Source organism: Peromyscus eremicus, chromosome 19 (genome assembly GCF_949786415.1).
Source record: "Peromyscus eremicus chromosome 19, PerEre_H2_v1, whole genome shotgun sequence".
In the NCBI taxonomy this organism is placed as follows: Eukaryota; Metazoa; Chordata; class Mammalia; order Rodentia; family Cricetidae; genus Peromyscus; species Peromyscus eremicus.
This window is the reverse complement of record NC_081435.1, coordinates 27,690,649-27,708,908: the sequence shown is the minus strand read 5'-3', so window position 1 is coordinate 27,708,908 and position 18,260 is coordinate 27,690,649.

Genomic DNA, 18,260 nt, shown 5'->3' with positions numbered 1-18,260 from the left:
GCATTCAACCTGTCAGAGAACTCTTCATTTATAAGTTTTTGTTGTTGTTGTTTGTTTTTAAGTAGGGTCTTACTATGTAGCCCTGGCTGGCCTGGAACTCACTTAGTAGACCAGGCTTCCTCCAACTCGAAGAGATCCTCCTGCCTCTACCTCCCAAGTGCTAGGATTAAAGCCTTGTGTTACCACATCCTGCTACATAACATTCTTAAAATACCGAGTGACATCTGGGGAGCAGTCTGAGGAATCAGGTTAACTGCCTCCCTAAGTTTACATGGGGCAGCACCAATGGTTAGTGGCCAGGCCTGTTATTTGAGGCCGTCTGCCTTCCCAGGAACCTCTGTGGGCTAGTTGCCCTGGGCTGCACTTCCAATCCGAAGGTGATGGTGTGAGTCACGGAGTCGGGTGGGAGCTGGGGTATCAACACTGGCTTTGTGAACAATGCCCTTCTGTCGAAGATTCCTAGTCACTGAGTGTGACTCATTCTGTCTTTATCAAACAGGCATCCGGTCTCCTTTGGGTCTTTGGGGCTGCGTGGTACAGGCTGTGTACAGAATATTATAAAAATGACAATTAAAAAATGGGAGTGGAAGGGATGAAGGGCAAGAAGGCTTATGAACATGAATGGCTTCCCTTTCTTCCCTCTGGCTCACAGGAATTCAAAATATAGGTCTCTAAGCAATCTCAGGTCTTTCAGACAGGACCCTCACACCAGGAGGGTGGGGATATTTTCCCGAAGCATCAATATTCATAGGATACCTCTGCCCCAGACTGAACTGTTCAGAGAACTGTAAAGTCCACAAAGACCCTGGGGCTGCTCCCCGGAAAGTTTATCTTGTAATCAACCTGACACACGTTTCCATTCTTTTTCTGTTGTTGTTATCATTAGTTTGTAGTAGACTTTACCTCTAATTTAATTGGATTTGTTTATTATTATATTGTTATTGGTGGTGGTGGTGTGGGTATATGATGTACATGAGGGCCAGTACCTGTGTGACAGAGCATGCATGTAATCAGGGGACAACTTATGGGAGGAAGTTCTGTCCTTCCACCGTGGGAGTCTTGGGTATTGAACTTAGGCCCTTAGGCCTGACAGCAAGCCCCTTTACCCACGGGACCATCTCACCAGTCCAATTTTATTTATTTTGTGAAACTAGGGGTTAAACACAGGGCTGTGCACTTACTAGACAAGAGCTCTACCACTGACCTATATCTGGAGCTCTCTTTTTAGTTTTTGGGACAGAATTTTACCAATTTGTCCAGGATGGCCTTGAACTCATTCTGTAGCTGAGATGGGTCCTGAACTTTTGATCCTCCTGCCTCAGCCTCTGCAGTAGCTGGGATCACAGACCTGCACATCCATGCCCATCTTGGAATGTCTTTCTTTTTTAAGAGACGTTTTGGATTAACAGAAAAATTAAATAGGAGGCTCCCATACAACCTTTCTCTTTCAGAAACAAAATACTCAAGGCTGGGTAGCTTTAGAAAGGAAAAGGGGTTATTTAACTCCCAGTTCTCGAGATTGAAAGACGTGGCACCTGCATGGTCTCTAATGAAGACCTCACAACAGTTGGTCCAATGGTGGAGGTACAAGTGACAGTTCAATGACAGTTCTCATTGCTAGACAGAAAGTCCAACAGGCCGGGAGTGTCCAGACCCGTTTTTTCCTAACAGCCTTCTTATGAGAAGTGACTCCTGTGTCCCATGAGACCTATGCTCCCAGCAACCCAAGGACCTTCAAGTAGGCTCCACCCCTGGACGTCCCCCGACCTGTTAATATACCACACTGGGAACTCCAGACACACAACCCCTGGAGGAAGAACCAGCTCTACAGCATGGAAGGGCAGCTTTCTGTGGCTAGCATCCTCTGTATGAGTAACGGAAGGATTAGCGGGAGACAAAACTGGAGACATGGCCTAGAGAGCTGAGCGAATAACACTGGAAAATAAGAGCTGTGATGAGAAGAGCGGCAGGCGGCAGGCAGTGGAGCACCTGCCGTCAATTCCAGCACAGGCAGGTCTCTGAGTTCGAGGCCAGCCAAGGACACACAGAGAATCCCTGTCTTGAAAAACCTGAAAAGGAAGAAGAGCAAAGGGCCCAGGAGGTGGACAACTGTGGATGAATAGAACAGAGACAATGGAGCAGAGACCGTGAAGGCAACAGCGCCATGGGGTGGGAACGGAAGCAAGTCCGAGGATACAGGAGAGGGACTTGCTGTCTAGACTGCAGCGCCCACACAGACTGTTGTCTGTTCAAGCAGGGAGGGGTCCAGAACCTCTGCACACTGGTGGTGTTGGTTTTTTTTTTTTTTTTTTTTTCTCTTTACTCTTTGGGGTCTCCCAAATAATTACATGGAGACTTATTCTTTCTTACGAATGCTTGGCCTTAGCTTGGCTTATTTCTAGCCAGTTTTTCTTAAATTACCTTATTTACCTTTTGCCTCTAGGCTTTTTTTTATCTTTCTCTATTTCCGTATGTCTTTTCTTTCCTTCTTATTCCATGTCTGGCTGTGTGGCTGGGTGGCTGGCCCCCAGCATCCTGCTCTCCTTTTCTCGATCCTCCCTCCTCTGGTTCTTTCCTTCTATTTATTCTCTCTACCTGCCAGCCCCACCTATCCTTTCTCCTGCCTTGCTATTGGCCATTTAGCTTTTTATTAGACCAATCAGGTGTTTTAGACAGGCAAAGTAACACAGCTTCACAGAGTAAAACAAATGCAACATAAAAGAATGCAACACATCTTTGCAACATTAAACAAATATTCCACAGCATAAACAAATGTAATACATCTTTAAGTATTTACTCTACAACACACTGACAGTCGGGAAGGAAAGGGACAGGGTGGCCCCTGAGAGGATGCACTGGAATCCACATGGTTTACAAAATTCTTACATTAGTTAACTATTTATTTTATGTTTATGGGTGCTTCGTATGTCTGTGTATCACATGCATGCAACACCCAAGGAGGCTAGAAAAGAAGAGGGAATGGGATTCCCTGGGACTGGAATCATAGATGGTTGTGAGATGCCTTATGTGTGCTGAGAATTGAACCCTGGAAGAGCAGCCAGAGCTCTTGTGAACCAGTTCTCCAGACCCTGGAATCTGTATCTTTTGGGACCTCATGTTTGAATTTTGTGAGACCCACAGGAGAACCTGTGCCTGTCCCCACCACAGACCCCTGCACTGGGCAGAGCAGAACCCTGGGGCAGCTGAAGCCACAGCACTCACGAAGTTGGGAGTACAGTGCAGCCCACGGTGGCTACAAGCTACAGACACCACGGTGTGGCCACTGCTTGATTTCTGCCTTTCAAATCTGGCACAAATGTCCTTTGTGGCCAACTCTGGCCGGACATTTTGCCGAGAAAGGACTAATGGGGAGTATAACTGCAGCTCCTAAGGTGACAAAATCAAAGTCACCATAAGGAAAAGTCAATATAAGCCAGGGAGCAAGTCCCTCTGTGTCCCCAGCACTTGGGAAGAAAGTTGGGAGCTCAAGGTCATTTTCTGCTACAAAGTGAACTCAAGGTCAACCTGGGTTACATGAGACCCTGTTGAGAGCAGGGTGGGAGGGTGGAGGGTGGGTGTGAGATGAAAAAGGAGGGGAGGAGAAGAGGGAGGGAAGGAAATTCAATTATCACAGATTGAGATGAGAAGTTTTTGTGGTGCTGGGATTTTGAACCCACAACCTCAAGCATACTGGGCAACACAATTAGCTACACTTAATCTGAAAGTCATTTTCTTTTTCCTTTCCAATTTCATGTGCATGCACACTTGTGTTTTTGTATGTGTGTGAGCCCACCTACATGCACGTGGAGGCCCGAGGCTGATACTGGGGCTCATCCTCAATCCCTCTTCCACCGTATTCATTGAGGCAGGGTCTCTCAAGCAAATCTGAAGATATGAATAGTCTGCTTGCTCCAGGGACCCATGATCTCTGACTTCTGAGGCTGGGATTACAGGCAGGCTGCCACGCCCATCAGACCTTTTGTTTGGTTTTGTTTTTGTTTTTGGGGACAGGGTTTCTCTGTGTAGCCTTGGCTGTCCTAGAATTTGCTTTGTAGACCAGGCTGGCCTTGAACTCAGAGGTCTGCCTGCCTCTGCCTCCCAAGTGCTGGGATTAAAGACGTGCGCCACCACCGCCCAGCCCCATCGGATGTTTACATGGTGTCTTAGTTAGGATTACTATTGCTGCAATGAAACACCGTTAACAAAAGGCAAGTTGGGGAGGAAAGGGTTAATTCTGCTTATACTTCCACAGCACTGTTCATCATCAAAGGAAGTCAGGACATGAGCTCAAACGGGGCAGGAATATAGAGGCAGGAGCTGATGCAGAGGCCATGGAGGGGTGCTGCCTTCTGACTTACTTCCCATGACTTACTCAGCCTGCTTTCCTAGAGAACCCAGGGCCACCAGCCCAAGGATGGCATCACCCACAATGGGCTGGGCCCTGCCCCCATCAGTCACTAATTAAGAAAATGCCCTACAGGTTTGCCTACTGCTCGATCTTATAGAGACATTTTCTGAATTGAGGCTCCCTCCTCCAAGATGACTTCAGCTTGAGTCAAGTTGACATAAACGAGCCAGTACACACGGGCTCAGGGGATCTGAAATCTGATCTTCACCCTTGCCCGGTTCGTAACCCAAGTCATCTTCTCAGCACTCAACAGATATTTTTAACAAGAGGAATCCACAGAGTATTCTGAACAATGCATGAAAATAGGTTCCCATCATAGCGCATTGCTGAGAAATTCCAGAAAACTGGGGACAAGAAGAAAATAAATTTAAAGACGGGGGTGGGGTGGGGGTGGGGGTGGGGATGGATTTCAGACAAAGAGTTCTAACATGAAAACTTTGGACAGCAGCTCTGAGCATTTGAAGAAAACAAAGATGGGACTTGAAAGTTCTGTGGAACAGCGATTCCCCACCCAGACCTTCTCACTGACAATAAGGACCGAATGAGGCATCTCAGCCTGTGAGGAACCACCAAACACGACCCACGAGGCAGTGGAGGATCCAACAGCACAGGGAGAGAAAGAGATCCTGGCACAAGGCTGGGACCAACCAGGTTTGCAGATGGCTAGAGGCTTCCCAGGCACTTCTGGTGCCTGTAGGTTTCTGCACCCTAAGTTGAGTTTCCTAGCATACCGACAACAGACAGGACAGCGTTACCTCCAGAGAAAACACAAGTTAGCCGGGGAAGAATAACATTTTCGAGTACCACGTGGCTCAGCCGAGAATAGCTTTCCACAGCCATAATGATCTAAATGCTGCCTACTGAGCTCATGAGCAGCAGACCAAACCACACTGATAGGTAGGAAGGGGTGGATGAGAAAGGACAGAGAGGTGAAAGGAACAAGCCCTGGGTCCCACTCTACACTTCTAAATGCTATTTGCCTGTTGCTGTAGTCCATGTGAAAAAGTGATCTAGGGTGGGGTATAGCTTAGAGGGAGATGTCTATCCAGCACGTGCAAAGACCTGGGTTCCATCCCCAGCAATGCAAGAAAAAAAAAAAAAAAAAAACCAAGCGTTGTCTGACAGAAGAGAGAATGCATGCAGTGTTTATAATGATGTATGTGGTTATATTCAAGAGAAGGAAACCAAAGATAATGTTCAAAATGGAATCCTTTTCATTGTAAGTTCAAGGCCAGCCTGGTCTACAGAGCAAGTTCCAGGACAGCCAGGGCTACACAGAGAAACCCTGTCTCGGAAAAACAAAACAAACCAAAACAAATTGAAAATCAGAAAGTGGCAATCAGTCCTATTATTTAGACATACAAAGCTGGTGGAGAAGAGAGAATCTGGGGTTGGAGACTTGGCTCAGTGGTTAAGAGCACCTGTTGTTCTTGCAAAGGACCCGGGTTTGATTCCCAGCACCCCCAGGGAGGCTCACCACCCCCTTGGGAAACAGGCACGCATGTGGTAGACAGACAGACGACATACATGAGGCAAAACACACCTATATACTAAGTAATAAAATAAATTAAAAAAAGAAAAGTAGAAAAGTAGTAGCTCCTGGGGAGGGAAATCTGGGTTTGTGGGAGGCTAGGAAGGGGCCCGGCATTTTACGGCACATTTCACAGGAATATCGTGGTCCTTTGATTCAAACCAAATGTAAAACATAAAGATGAAGGAATAGAGAGGGCAAAGGGGAAAAGAAGAAAGAAAAAGATGTTTCCTATCTAGTTCTCCTCATTTAATGGTGGGTTCTTGTTATCAGCGTGGGAAGGTGTTGGAGTAGGGTGCCTAGATTTGAACTCTGGTCCTGACACCCTACTACCTGCGCAACCTTGAGTAAGTCACCCCGTGCCTCGGTTTCCTTATCTGAAAAATGGAGGAGAAGAATAGCACCTTCCACACAAAGCAATTCTCTCTCCAGAGCCTGGCAATTTGCTTGGTACCAATAACAGTCAAGCTATCACTACCACGGGTGTTGCCAGCATTTGGTGGTTTCTGGTGGGACTGTTTAACTTCAAAGACAAAACAAGGGCAGGCTTGGTGGCGTGTGCCTTTAATCCTAGCACTTGGGAGGCAGAGGCAGGCGGATCTCTGTGAGTCCGAGGCCAGCCTGGGCTACAGAGTGAGTTCCAGGATAGCCAGAGCTACACAGAGAGACCCTGTCTCGGGGAAGAGAGGGACAGGGCCGGGGTTAAGGAAGCATTTGCTCTCTGGTGGATGCATAAGAAATTAGTTTTCTGAAGCCGGGCGGTGGTGGCGCATGCCTTTAATCCCAGCACTTGGGAGGCAGAGCCAGGCGGATCTCTGTGAGTTCAAGGCCAGCCTGGGCTACCAAGTGAGTTCCAGGAAAGGCGCAAAGCTACACAGAGAAACCTTGTCTCAAAAAACCAAAAAAAAAAAAAAAAAAAAAAAAGAAAAAAAGAAATTAGTTTTCTGGAGATCCTGGGAGAAAAGGTGACAGGTGTGGGAAGGAGGCTGAGTCGGTCAAGGTCTACACGGGAGGTAGGAGCCATGCCAGTCATGTTAACAGCAAGAACTGCACCCAAAGGACTGATGTGTGTGTAACTGAGGGGGAAAAGGGAAAGCACCCTAATTTTTCGTGCAAGTAGCCACTTCAGGAAGCACTTAACATCCCTAGTCCAAGGAAACAAAGAAAAGACTTGGAATTAAAGTATTAAAACTTGAAGGGCGTTGTTGGCTGGTATCGGCATTTTTGAAGGGGCACAGTGAAGCAGGGATCAGAGAGCACACACACACACACACACACACACACACACACACACACACAGAGAGAGAGAGAGAGAGAGGATCCAGCCGTTGTTTCAAGAATGTGCTGCTGTCCTTGGATGAAGATGTGTGTAGGATGCTGCTCATATGTAGATGCCAGGTGTGTGTGTGGGGGGTCCCCAGGTTCTCCTCACTGCTCTGGCCTTACTTCCAGGCACTGGGAGAGTCTTACAGAAAGTAGTTGGGAGCTGAAAGAACGTACAACAATAATCAGCCACCAACTTTCACCCAATACCTATCTCACCTGTTTAATTTCATTCCATTCAGAGAATCACTCGATTTTTACAAATACATACAAAAACCAGGAAATCTGACGTTGGTCATTGAGCATGACCTGTGAATGAATGGAATGAAGAATCTGTGCATGGTTGTGTTTACAATCAATTGTTACTCTGCATATTCTTCTAGACTTCTGAGGAGTGGGAAAGAAAAGAAACCCAGTCCCCACTTCCACAGTGGGAAGTGGGGTGCAGATGAAACAAGCAGTGTGTCCGGGCCACAGACACAGTGGCAGTGTAATTAATACAAGAGTGTAGTCGAAGATCATTCTGGACAGGGCAGGTGGTTGGTGTCTGTGACATTAATATTTAAGCGACCTAAAGCCTGACAAAGGGCAATTCTCATAAGATCTGGAGGAAGAGTGTCTTCCACCGAGGGAACAGCAATTGCAAAGACCGCAGGTGTGAGGGAGCATGGTGTGTTCCGTGAAGCATCTGCACCCGTGAGATGCGGGCAAGGCTCCATAGACAGTGTAAAAGGTTTGTGGCTTATTCTGAACGCAGTGAGGCTGATGAAGTTCCATAGCAGACATGAGAGCCCGTGTGCTCCTTTGAAACACCCCCTGGACTGCAGGGAGGAGAAGGTGTCGACCACAGTGCGCTAAGTGAGAAGGAGGCAGCAAGCCATCTCTTTAGGGTCCCCATGACAAACCACCACAAACACAGGGCTTAGAACACCGGGAACTCATCCTCTCACAGCTCTGGATGGCAGAAGGCTGACATTTTGGTGTGTGCAGGGCCACCCTTCCAGTGGCCCAGGGCCCTCCTGGGCTTATAAAGCAGCAACACTCTACCACACATCTGTCCACATCTGGCTTTCTCCCTGGGCACCTGTGTTTCTCAACTCTCTGTAAGGGATTTAGGGCCTGTCCCCTTATGTGAGATGATCTCATCTCCGGATTCTTGCCTTAATGATGTCTCTGAAGACAAGCTTTCCACAGAAGCTGACATTTGCAGTTACTGGGGGTGGTGAGCAGGAAGACATATCCTTTGAGGGAGTGTACAACCCACTGCAGAGATCAATGGGGAGTCACACAATGTGTGAATGACAGAACACAGTGGGCTGGAGCAGGTGTGACTGCAGAAATGGAGAGAGGTGGACAGGTTGAGTAGATAGTATGTTCCTCGAGGTTCTCCACAGAAATATATACCTACAAATGTACATCTATACATGTACACACATACATGTGGGCATATATTTAGTCTGTTCTATTCTACATGTCTCTGTGTGTGTGCACATATACTATACACACATGTCTTAGTTGCTGTTCTATGGCTGTGAGGAGATACCATGACCAAGGCAACTCTTATAGAAGAAAGCACTTAATTTGGGTTTACTTACCGTTTTAGAGGGTTAATCCATGATCATCGTTGCAGGAAGCAGACAGGCAAGTGGCTGGAGCAGCACCTGAGAGCTTCACATCCTGATCCACAGGCCGCAGGCAGAGAGATAGAAAGAAAGACTGGGCCTGGCATGGGCTTTTGAAACTTCAAAGCCTACCCTTAGTAACACACCTCCTCCAACAAGGCCACACCTCCTCCAACAAGGCCTCACCTCCTCCAACAAGGCCACACCTCCTCCAACAAGGCCACACCTTCTCCAACAAGGCCACACCTCCTCCAAGACCATACCTCCAACAAGGCCACACCTCCTCCAACAAGGCCACACCTCCTCCAAGGCCACACCTCCTCCAACAAGGCCACGCCTCCTCCAACAAGGCCACACCTGCAATTCTTCCCTGACAGCTCACCAGTTGGGGACTAAGCACTCAGACATATGAGTCTATGATGGCCGTTCTCATTCAGACCACCACAGTACATATAAGAAGAAATTGTCTCAGATAATTATGGAAGCCGAGACTCCCTAGAGCTGCAGTTGGCAAGCTAGACACCCAAGAGGGCGTCAATATAGGTCTGAAGGCCTGAGGACCAGGAGACCCTAGAAGAGTTAATGTTTTAGCTGAAGTCTGAAGGCCAGAAAAGACCAGTCTCCCAGGCAGGCAGGCAGGCAGGAGGAGTCCCCTCTTGGGCAGCTTTGTGTTTTGTTTCAGCCTTTGAGTGACTGCACAAGGCTCAGCCACACTGGGGAAGTGTGATGATTGATCTTGGTTGTCAACTTGACTGGACCTGAAATCAACTAAAAGACGCACCTCTGGGTGGATCTGTGGGCGTATTTCCTAGAAAGATTAGCGGAGGAAGGAAGACTCTCCCCTAGTAAGAGAAGAACAGCAACCCAGATGTAAGGAAGGCTGAAGCGAAAGCTGTTACATTTTGCTTGCTTGCCTTCACCTCCTGCTGATAAGTACATGCACTCTACCGCTGCTGCAGCTGCTACCACCATTCACTGCTGTCAGTGAACCCAGCTTCTTTGGCTTTCTGTCATGGACCGAAGACTGGAGGCTCTCTAGGAATCCCCGAGGCCTTCAACACCAGCTTGGGACTGCTGAGACGTCCAGCTTCATGGACTTAGAAGCTGCTGGATTCTCAGCACCTCCAGTGTGCAGACAACCTCTATGTACCAAGGAAGCCACTTTGATAAATCCCCCTTGTGTATTCATTTGACTGACTCTGTGTCTCTAGAGAAGCCTGCCTAACACAGGAGGACAATCTGCTTTACTCAATCCACAGATCCAACATGGGTCCCAACCAGGAACGTCCTCACAGACACACCTGGAATAATGTTTGGCAGTCTGTGGCCCCTCCAAGAAGGACCCCTAAGATTAACCAAGTAGGGCACAAGAGGAGAAAAGAGGGGACCGAAGAGCTCCTTGGTCCAGGTAAAGGTATAAACTGAGTGGCCCGATTTAGGGTCACATGGTGGGGGTGGAAAGGGAACATGAGGGAGTGAGAGGCCAGGGACACTGGCCCACTGGAGAATAGCCAGGTGAGGCTTCAGTAAAGCTCCTCTCCTCCAGCTTCCCTCTTCCCCAGACCCTTGAAAGCATCTCTTGCTAAATGCAGGGGGTTATCCTCTGCTGGGGATAGCACCATTCCCAAGCAGATAAACCAGGACAAAGCCGGGTCCTAGACACTAATGTCTGCCGTGGGAGGGAACCTTCGGACCTTCCTCTCTCACTCTCCTCCAGTCAGGCATTGACAGTGAATACCCACCTGGTACCGGTCGGCATGATATCACTCTGAATGGGTAATTTCTGCCCCAGTGAGATTGTGAGCCCTTTGGTCACCCTAAGGGTCTCCCAGAGTCCCGCACCCTGATATTTTCTTCCTATGTGAAGTCAGGGTGCTCTGAGAGGTGGCTGTGTGAACACATTCTGCGGACTTGGACCTCAGTCTTTGGAACAGTGATTCTAGCAAGGTCTGTCCCGGGTAAAGGCGCTATTGCTGTTATCCACTGGTGTGTAACGAAGAACCTCCAGAAAGTGGCTTAAGTAGCAAACATTCATGCTTTCAAAGTTTTTGTGGGTTGGGGTTCAAGAAACAGCTCTCACTGGGGTCCTGGCTCAGTCTGTGTCAGGTTGTAGTCTAGATGCAGGCAGCGGCTGTAGGCATCTGGAAGCTTCCATGACGGCTCACTGTGAGGATGGTTACTAAGAGAGCTTTGTCTCTTGCTGGCTGTTGGATGGAGGCCTAGATTCTTTTGTTGTTGTTTTTGTTTTGTTTTGTTTTTTCGAGACAGGGTTTCTCTGTGTAGCTTTGCGCCTTTCCTGGAACTCACTTGGTAGCCCAGGCTGGCCTCGAACTCACAGAGATCCGCCTGCCTCTGCCTCCCGAGTGCTAGGATTAAAGGCGTGTGCCACCACCACCTGGCAGCCTAGATTCTTTACCATCCAAGCCTCTTCACAGGGCTCCTTGAATGTTTCCACAATGAGGCAGCAGGTTTCCCTTAAAGAGAGTGACCCCATCCCAAGAGCTAGAATGGCGGCGAAGTGTCTTAGGTTCCACCTTTGATGTCATACCCCACCATCACCGGCCATGCTGTAGTAGAGTGAGTCAGTCCAGCAGAGAGAGTAAACAACACAAGCCTAAGTTGAGGAGCCTCAGATAATCGGTGTGTGTGTTATGTCCGGGTGCTCTGGAAGCTTGTCTCCGGCTAAGCGGGCTCTCGGAACCCGTCACCACCATATCACCAGGATGACTGCTCAGACCATGCTTGCCCAGCAAAACTGAGGAGCCACGGGTTAGGCTTGTTTGTGTCTGTCTGCCTCCTCAGGAGTTGAGGGGTGGGAACGTTTGTAGCAGAGAGCATCAACAATGAGGTAAAAATGGTGCCTGATACTTGCTGAACACACCGGAGACTATGAACATGTTGAGGGCAGGGGCATCGCCTGCCTCGTTTCTATGCTGTTTCCATTACCTAGAAGCAGGCACTCAAATATTTGGGAATGGGATTGGCACACTATGGCATGCCTGTAGTCACAACACTCAGAAGGCTGAGGTGGGGGGATTCCAGTCTGAAGGCAGCCTGCGCTACGTGGCAAAACCCTACCTATTTCAAAATAACTTTTCCTTAGGAAGAAAGGAATGTGTTTCTCATTTTGATCTCATAAGAGCCCGATAGTGCAAGTATCATGATTGTTCCCATTCTGTCGATGGAAAAACAGACACACAAGGAGATGAAGTCATTCCTTCAAAGTGACGTGGCTCCTATTGGTAGCATTAGCGTGAGAAATCAGACTGACTCGGAATGTCCACAGAGAGATGGACAAACAGCTCTGAGGGGACTAGCTATCCATGAGCTGCCCTGCTCTATTAGAAGCAGGATGAGGCTTGAGTTGAAACCAGACACTGGATAATCCAAGACCCATTTTCATCTGGCTCAGGAAATGCTGCCACAGACAAACTCTCGGGGGGCAGCCACACTCAGACCATGTGCACTTGGCCCTGATCTTCGCCTAAGGCTTCACACTCTCTGGAAGGAATCTTTCACATTTTTTCTGAGACAGGGTCTCTCTATGTAGCCCTGGCTGTCCTGGTACTCACTGTGTAGATAGGGCTGGCCTCAAACTCCCAGAGATCCAACTGTCTCTGCCTCGCTCGTGGTGGGGCTAAAGATGTGTGCCACCACACCTGGCATAGATTTTATTTATTTTTATTTTATGTGTATTAGTGCTTGCTGAATGTATGTCTGTGTACCACAATCAAAGGATCCAGCCTTTGCTGGATCTGAGCGTCCTTGAGCAAATTTGTCTGATCCACCCACCCGTTTCTATCTCTTTTTTTCCTTCAGTCGCAACATCTTGGTTTGCGAACAGCGTATTTCTTCCTGTTATGTCCTAAGGAGGACATATTCTTTAATTCAACACAACAACTCATGATTCACAATGGGGAGGTTCCATGCCCAGCATATACTAGAAGGGAGAGCTGAAAGCCAGCACATGGCAGCATGGTTTCCCGACTCACATTCTGACTTAGACACCCCGAGCGCGGCCGGCTTCTTAGCAGAGTCTCTTACCCACACTGCAGCCACAGATGGATGCCACTGCGGAGCCAGCGGATGCGTGAGTGAGTAAAGAGCAGTGTTGGCGAGGCCAGCTTCGACTTCCCACACCTGCCAGCTCCACGTACGGCTACAGCTCAGCTCTGTTCCTGCCACCTGGTGCACGCTGGATTCCCTTTCCATTGCAAGAGCTCGAAGACCAACACAGGATTCTTCACTGAGGAGCCAACCGGACCCAAATGTCGCGTTCGCCTCGACCAGCAAGGAAGACGCGACGCCAGGCTCTTCTCTAAGCAGTTTATTCAGGAACCTTGAACAATCTTCTGACCACGGGGAAAGTCATTTTCTTCTCTCTCACTCTCACTCTCTCTCCCTCACTCATACTCACTCTCCCATTCTCTCTCTCATTCTCACTCACAGTCACTCTCACAGTCACCCTCCCAGTCACCCTCCCAGTCACCCTCCCAGTCACTCTCTCGGGAAAGTCAGCCCACGCCCTTTATAGCCACTGGGCAATCAACCCCGTGGTGCCACGTGGACAATGCCGCTAGGGTCAGACATACGCAAGCAAGCCAGATTAGGTCCAGGTGTGCAGAAGCAAGCCAGATCCTAGCCTTAGCCAAATAAGGAGCATCTGCCATCGGGAAGGCAGAAGCCAGACGCTGCGCCATCTTTGAGGCACGGCCGTGCACGGCTCTCTACACCCAAGCAAGCTCAGTCCAGTGTTGTCATAGCTTGTCAAAGGACAAACTGGCCCCTGTGGGTTGAATCTGGTTTGAATCTGATTTTACGTTATTGCCCCGTATGTGTTGCATGGTATATGTGTACACATATGTGTGTGGTGCATGTGCCAGTGCATATATGTGTGTAGACCAGAGATCAGCTTTCTACCTTATTATTATTTATTTATTTATATTGTTTTCGAGACACAGTCTCTCTATGTAGTCCTGGCTGTCTTGGTACTCACTCTATAGACCAGGCTGGCCTCAAACTCACAAAGATCCACTTGTCTCTGCCTCCCTAGTGGTGGGCTAAAGGTGTGTGCCATCACACCTGGCATAGAATTTATTTATTTTTGTCTTCTGTGAATTAGTGTTTGCCCAAATGCGTGTGTACCACATGCGTGCAGTACCTGTGGGGGCCATAAGAGGGCATCAGATCCTGTGGGTGCTAAGAATTGAACCTGGGTCCTCTCGAAGAGCAGCTAGTGTACTTAACCACTGAGCCATCTCTCCAGCAGCCCCTCCAACTTAATTTTTAAGACAAGGTCTCTTCACTGAACCTGGAGGTCACTGATTGTCTAGTGTGGCTGACTGGGAAGCCCCAGGGACCCACCCATCTCGTTTCTAATCCCTCACTGTGTTGGGGTCATAAGTACACACTGCTGTGCTCAGCTTTCACATGGGTCACAGTGATTCCCAACTCCAGTCTTCATGTTGTACAGTAAGCACTTTACCCCTTCAGCCATCTCCTAGCCCCTCTGGACATTAATTTAAAATAACAATTTCCCCCAACACATCAACATTACCAATCTTAAAAGGGGGAGGGGATATTTTACATCTTGAAAAGTTCAGCTAACTAAGAACTGGAAAAGCTGACATCAACCAGATCCCCAAAGAATAATGAACAAGATCTGAGTCTAGCCAGGTATGGTGGTCCACACTTTTGATCCCAACACTCGGTAGGAAGAGATAGGAGGATTTCTGTGAATTCAAAGCCAGCCTGGTCCACAGAGTGAGTTCCAGGACAGCTAGGGTTACACAGAGAAACCCTGCCTGGAAAAGCCAAAATAAATAAAATGTAAAGAGATAAAGATCTGAGTCTAGGCTGTCACCTACCTTACTCAAATGAGGCAGGATTTTACCAGACTGCCACAGTTTCCATGTCCCTCACAGACCCGTGTTTTGAATTCTTGTCCCTAGCGTATTATTTTGAAGACCGGGGAGCCTTTTAGCAGTGGGGTCTGGCGGCTGAAATAGGCTAATGGAGGCGGCTCTTGCCTGAGTTCAAACCATTCTCCACTTTCTGGTCTGCCACCACATGGGAGGTTCCACGTCGCTGTTTGCCACCATGGACTCCACCAAGCCTCCTCACCACAATGGACTAAAATCCCTCTGGAACCCTGGGCCAGCGCCAATCTTTCCCATTTAAGCTGTTTCTTTCAGACATTTGTTATGGTGACTTAAAAGGAAAGAATGTGGATTTTTATAATGTGAACCCCCTTATGTATTCTGCAGTGGTGAAGTTTCCTTTCAGTTTTCCTTTTACGGGGTGGGGGTGGGGTGGAGGGGGTGGGGGGTGATTTTCTTATTCATGTGTGTGAGCGCAGGTGCGCATTCTTTCAGGGATCAGTTCCTTCCTCCCACTGTGGGTTCCTGAGATCAAACTCAGGTTGTCAGGCTTGCTCAGCAAGCAATTTTACCCACACAGCTATCTCACCGCCCGCCTTTCTTTTCTGTAAACCGCTGCAAGCTCATCTAACCTGAGCTTAGAGGACGCCCCGGCCTCACAGATACCTTGCTGTGCTAATCTGTTGGCTGAACCATCTGGCACTTTGGATTTGGGACGTCTTCCAGGATTCAGGGGTAGCTGCTCAGCCAAAGATGAACTTTATGAGAACAAGAGAGCACCTAGGAACATATGACCCATAGTGTATACATTCTTATCATGAAGACCCCCAGCCAGATGAGATCTGGACTGGACTTAAGGAGACTGGGGTGGGATTTGCAGTCTAAAAGCTTCAACCTAGCACAGGACTTGGTAAAGCTTCACTGGAAAGGTGGTCACTTGCTTTGGGGAGGAGTTTTACTGTTACAACGTTGTGCTGATGTCTCTGCGTATTGTCTGTGGCTGCTTCTTCTCTGAGAAGGCTGCACTGAGTAGGGTCAGGATAGACCATGGGGCTGGCAAGCCTAAACTATTGACAATCTGCCCCTTATGGAAAGCGTTCCTGTGCTGGCGAGTTTTATATCAACTTGACACAGGCTCAAGTCACTTGGGAAGAGAGAACCTTAACTGAGAAAAATGATCCCACCACATCGGCCTTTGGGCAAGAATGTGGAACATTTTTCTTGATTGGTGATTGATGGAGGAGGGCCCAGTTCACTGGACTGTGCTGCCCCTGGGCAGATGGTCCTGGGTGCTAGAATAAAGCAGATTGAGCAAGCCAGTAAGCAGCACTCCGCCATGGCCTCTGCACATCAGTTCCTGCTTCCAGGTTTGTTTGTTTTTGTTTTGTTTTGTTTTTTGTTTTTCGAGACAGGGTTTCTCTGTGTAGCTTTGCACCTTTCCTGGAACTCACTCTGTAGCCTAGGCTGGTCTCGAACTCACAGAGATCCGCCTGCCTCTGCCTCCCGAGTGCTGGGATTAAAGGCGTGCGCCGCCACCGCCCGGCTGCTTCCAGGTTTTTGCCTTGAGTTCCTGCCCTGATTTTCTTAGATAATGAACTACAAGATGTGAGATGAAATAAATTCTTTCTCTCTAAGTGTTACTTTTGGTAGAGCTACTTTATCAACAGCAACAGAACCAAGACAGATGCAACCAAGGACAGGAACCTCAGAGAAGTCAGACATCAGGAAAGCACAAGCTATGGGGAGGAGACAAGGTGTAGGGCAGGGGAGAGCTTTACTTGGGCTTTACCTGTTTCCCCCTGATTCTTCTGTCAGTTTCTTCCCTGGGATGGCGCAGACCCATTCTATGTTATGAAATCTTAAATAGCCATTCACTTTTGATGTTGTTTTCATTGTTAATGCGCTCTCTCTCTCTCTCTCTCTCTCTCTCTCTCTCTCTCTCTCTCTCAGTTTTTCAAGACAGGGTTTCTCTGTGTAACAGCTCTGGCTGTCCTAGAACTTGCTTTGTAGACCAAGTTGACCTCGAACTCGTAGATATCCTCCTGCCTCCTTGAATGCCGGGATTGAAGGCATGTGTCACCAACCGCCTGGCTTGTCAATGGTCTTAATCTTTGAGTTTCCCAGTTCTAAAATCTCAGAAAAGGAATCTGGTTGGCCTGGGTCATCTTTTCTTTCTTTCTTTCTTTTTTTTTTTTTTTTTTTGTTTGTTTTTTTTTTTTGTTTTTTTTGGTTTTTTTGGTTTTTCGAGACAGGGTTTCTCTGTGTAGCTTTGTGCCTTTCCTGGAACTCGCTTTGGAGACCAGGCTGGCCTCGAACTCACAGAGATCCGCCTGGCTCTGCCTCCTGAGTGCTGGGATTAAAAGCGTGCACCACCACCGCCCGGCCTGGGTCATCTTTTCAAGCTGATGTTTTGGAGCTTCCAAGCCAGACTGGACCTGTCCATTGCCGCCCCACCCCCCACCCTCTATCCTCACCAATCAGGAGGCTGTCTCTGGGGGACACTGGCACCTGGAGCAGAGACTGTTGCTGGTCAGCAGAGGTGATATGGAGCCCTGGCTTAGAGGGGGACAAGATGGCAGGAGCCAGAGTCTGGCTACCACAGCTTGTGAGGGATCTGGACACTTCTTAGAGCTCAGGACAATCCTCCTGAGCACTATGATTCACAGCAGAGTAGAAAGCCTGCATCTGAGCCCTCAGCATTTTGAGGGAACTAGAGCCCAGGAGCTGTGGGGGTTGGGGGGAGGCAGGAGAACCCCATCAACTGTGGCCCGTGGGGATGCAAAGACATGATCATCTGAACTAGGAGAAGAGGCAGGAACCAGCTTGATAGAACATGTCTGTGTGAGTGCTGCCACAAAAAAATTAGTCATGAGTTACTTTCCCTATCTTCCACCCCAGACCTCAGTTTCCCCCACTGAGTGATTTCCCCACTGACTGGGCTGCTTCTCAGAGTGGGCCCCAACCCATGGCTTTCTTAAGGACCTCCTGCTGGGCCACAACCCAGAACCGCTGATTTCACGGGTCTGGGTTAAGGCCTAAGAATATGTGTTTGTATTAGGAACCAGCTCCCAGGAGATGCTGATGCTGTGTGGCTGGACCACACTTTGAAGGCCTTGAGTCTGTCATTGTCTAGACTCCTTCCAAGTGGAACAGGACAAGCCTAGTGACTCCCGGGGTCAGGTTTGATGAGCTTCCTTGTCAGTGTGGAGAGCGTGGATTATGGGACAGGGAAAGCTCCTCCCTGACTTATCCCTCCTCCTCTGAGCCTCATATGGGTCAGACAGAGTCCCCACCATCGCCCCTTCCATGCCTCACCCCCACAAGGACCATGTTACCAGAATCCCGAGCTCCAGAAATACTCAATCACCTTCCCAACCTGCTGGAAAATGTTGACTTTCTATTTTTCCCCTTGGCCAAATTTTGTGGGTAGCATGGCTCCCCCACACGTAGGCCGCACAATTGGCTCTCTCAACTCACTTCCTCCAAGGTGATCCCAT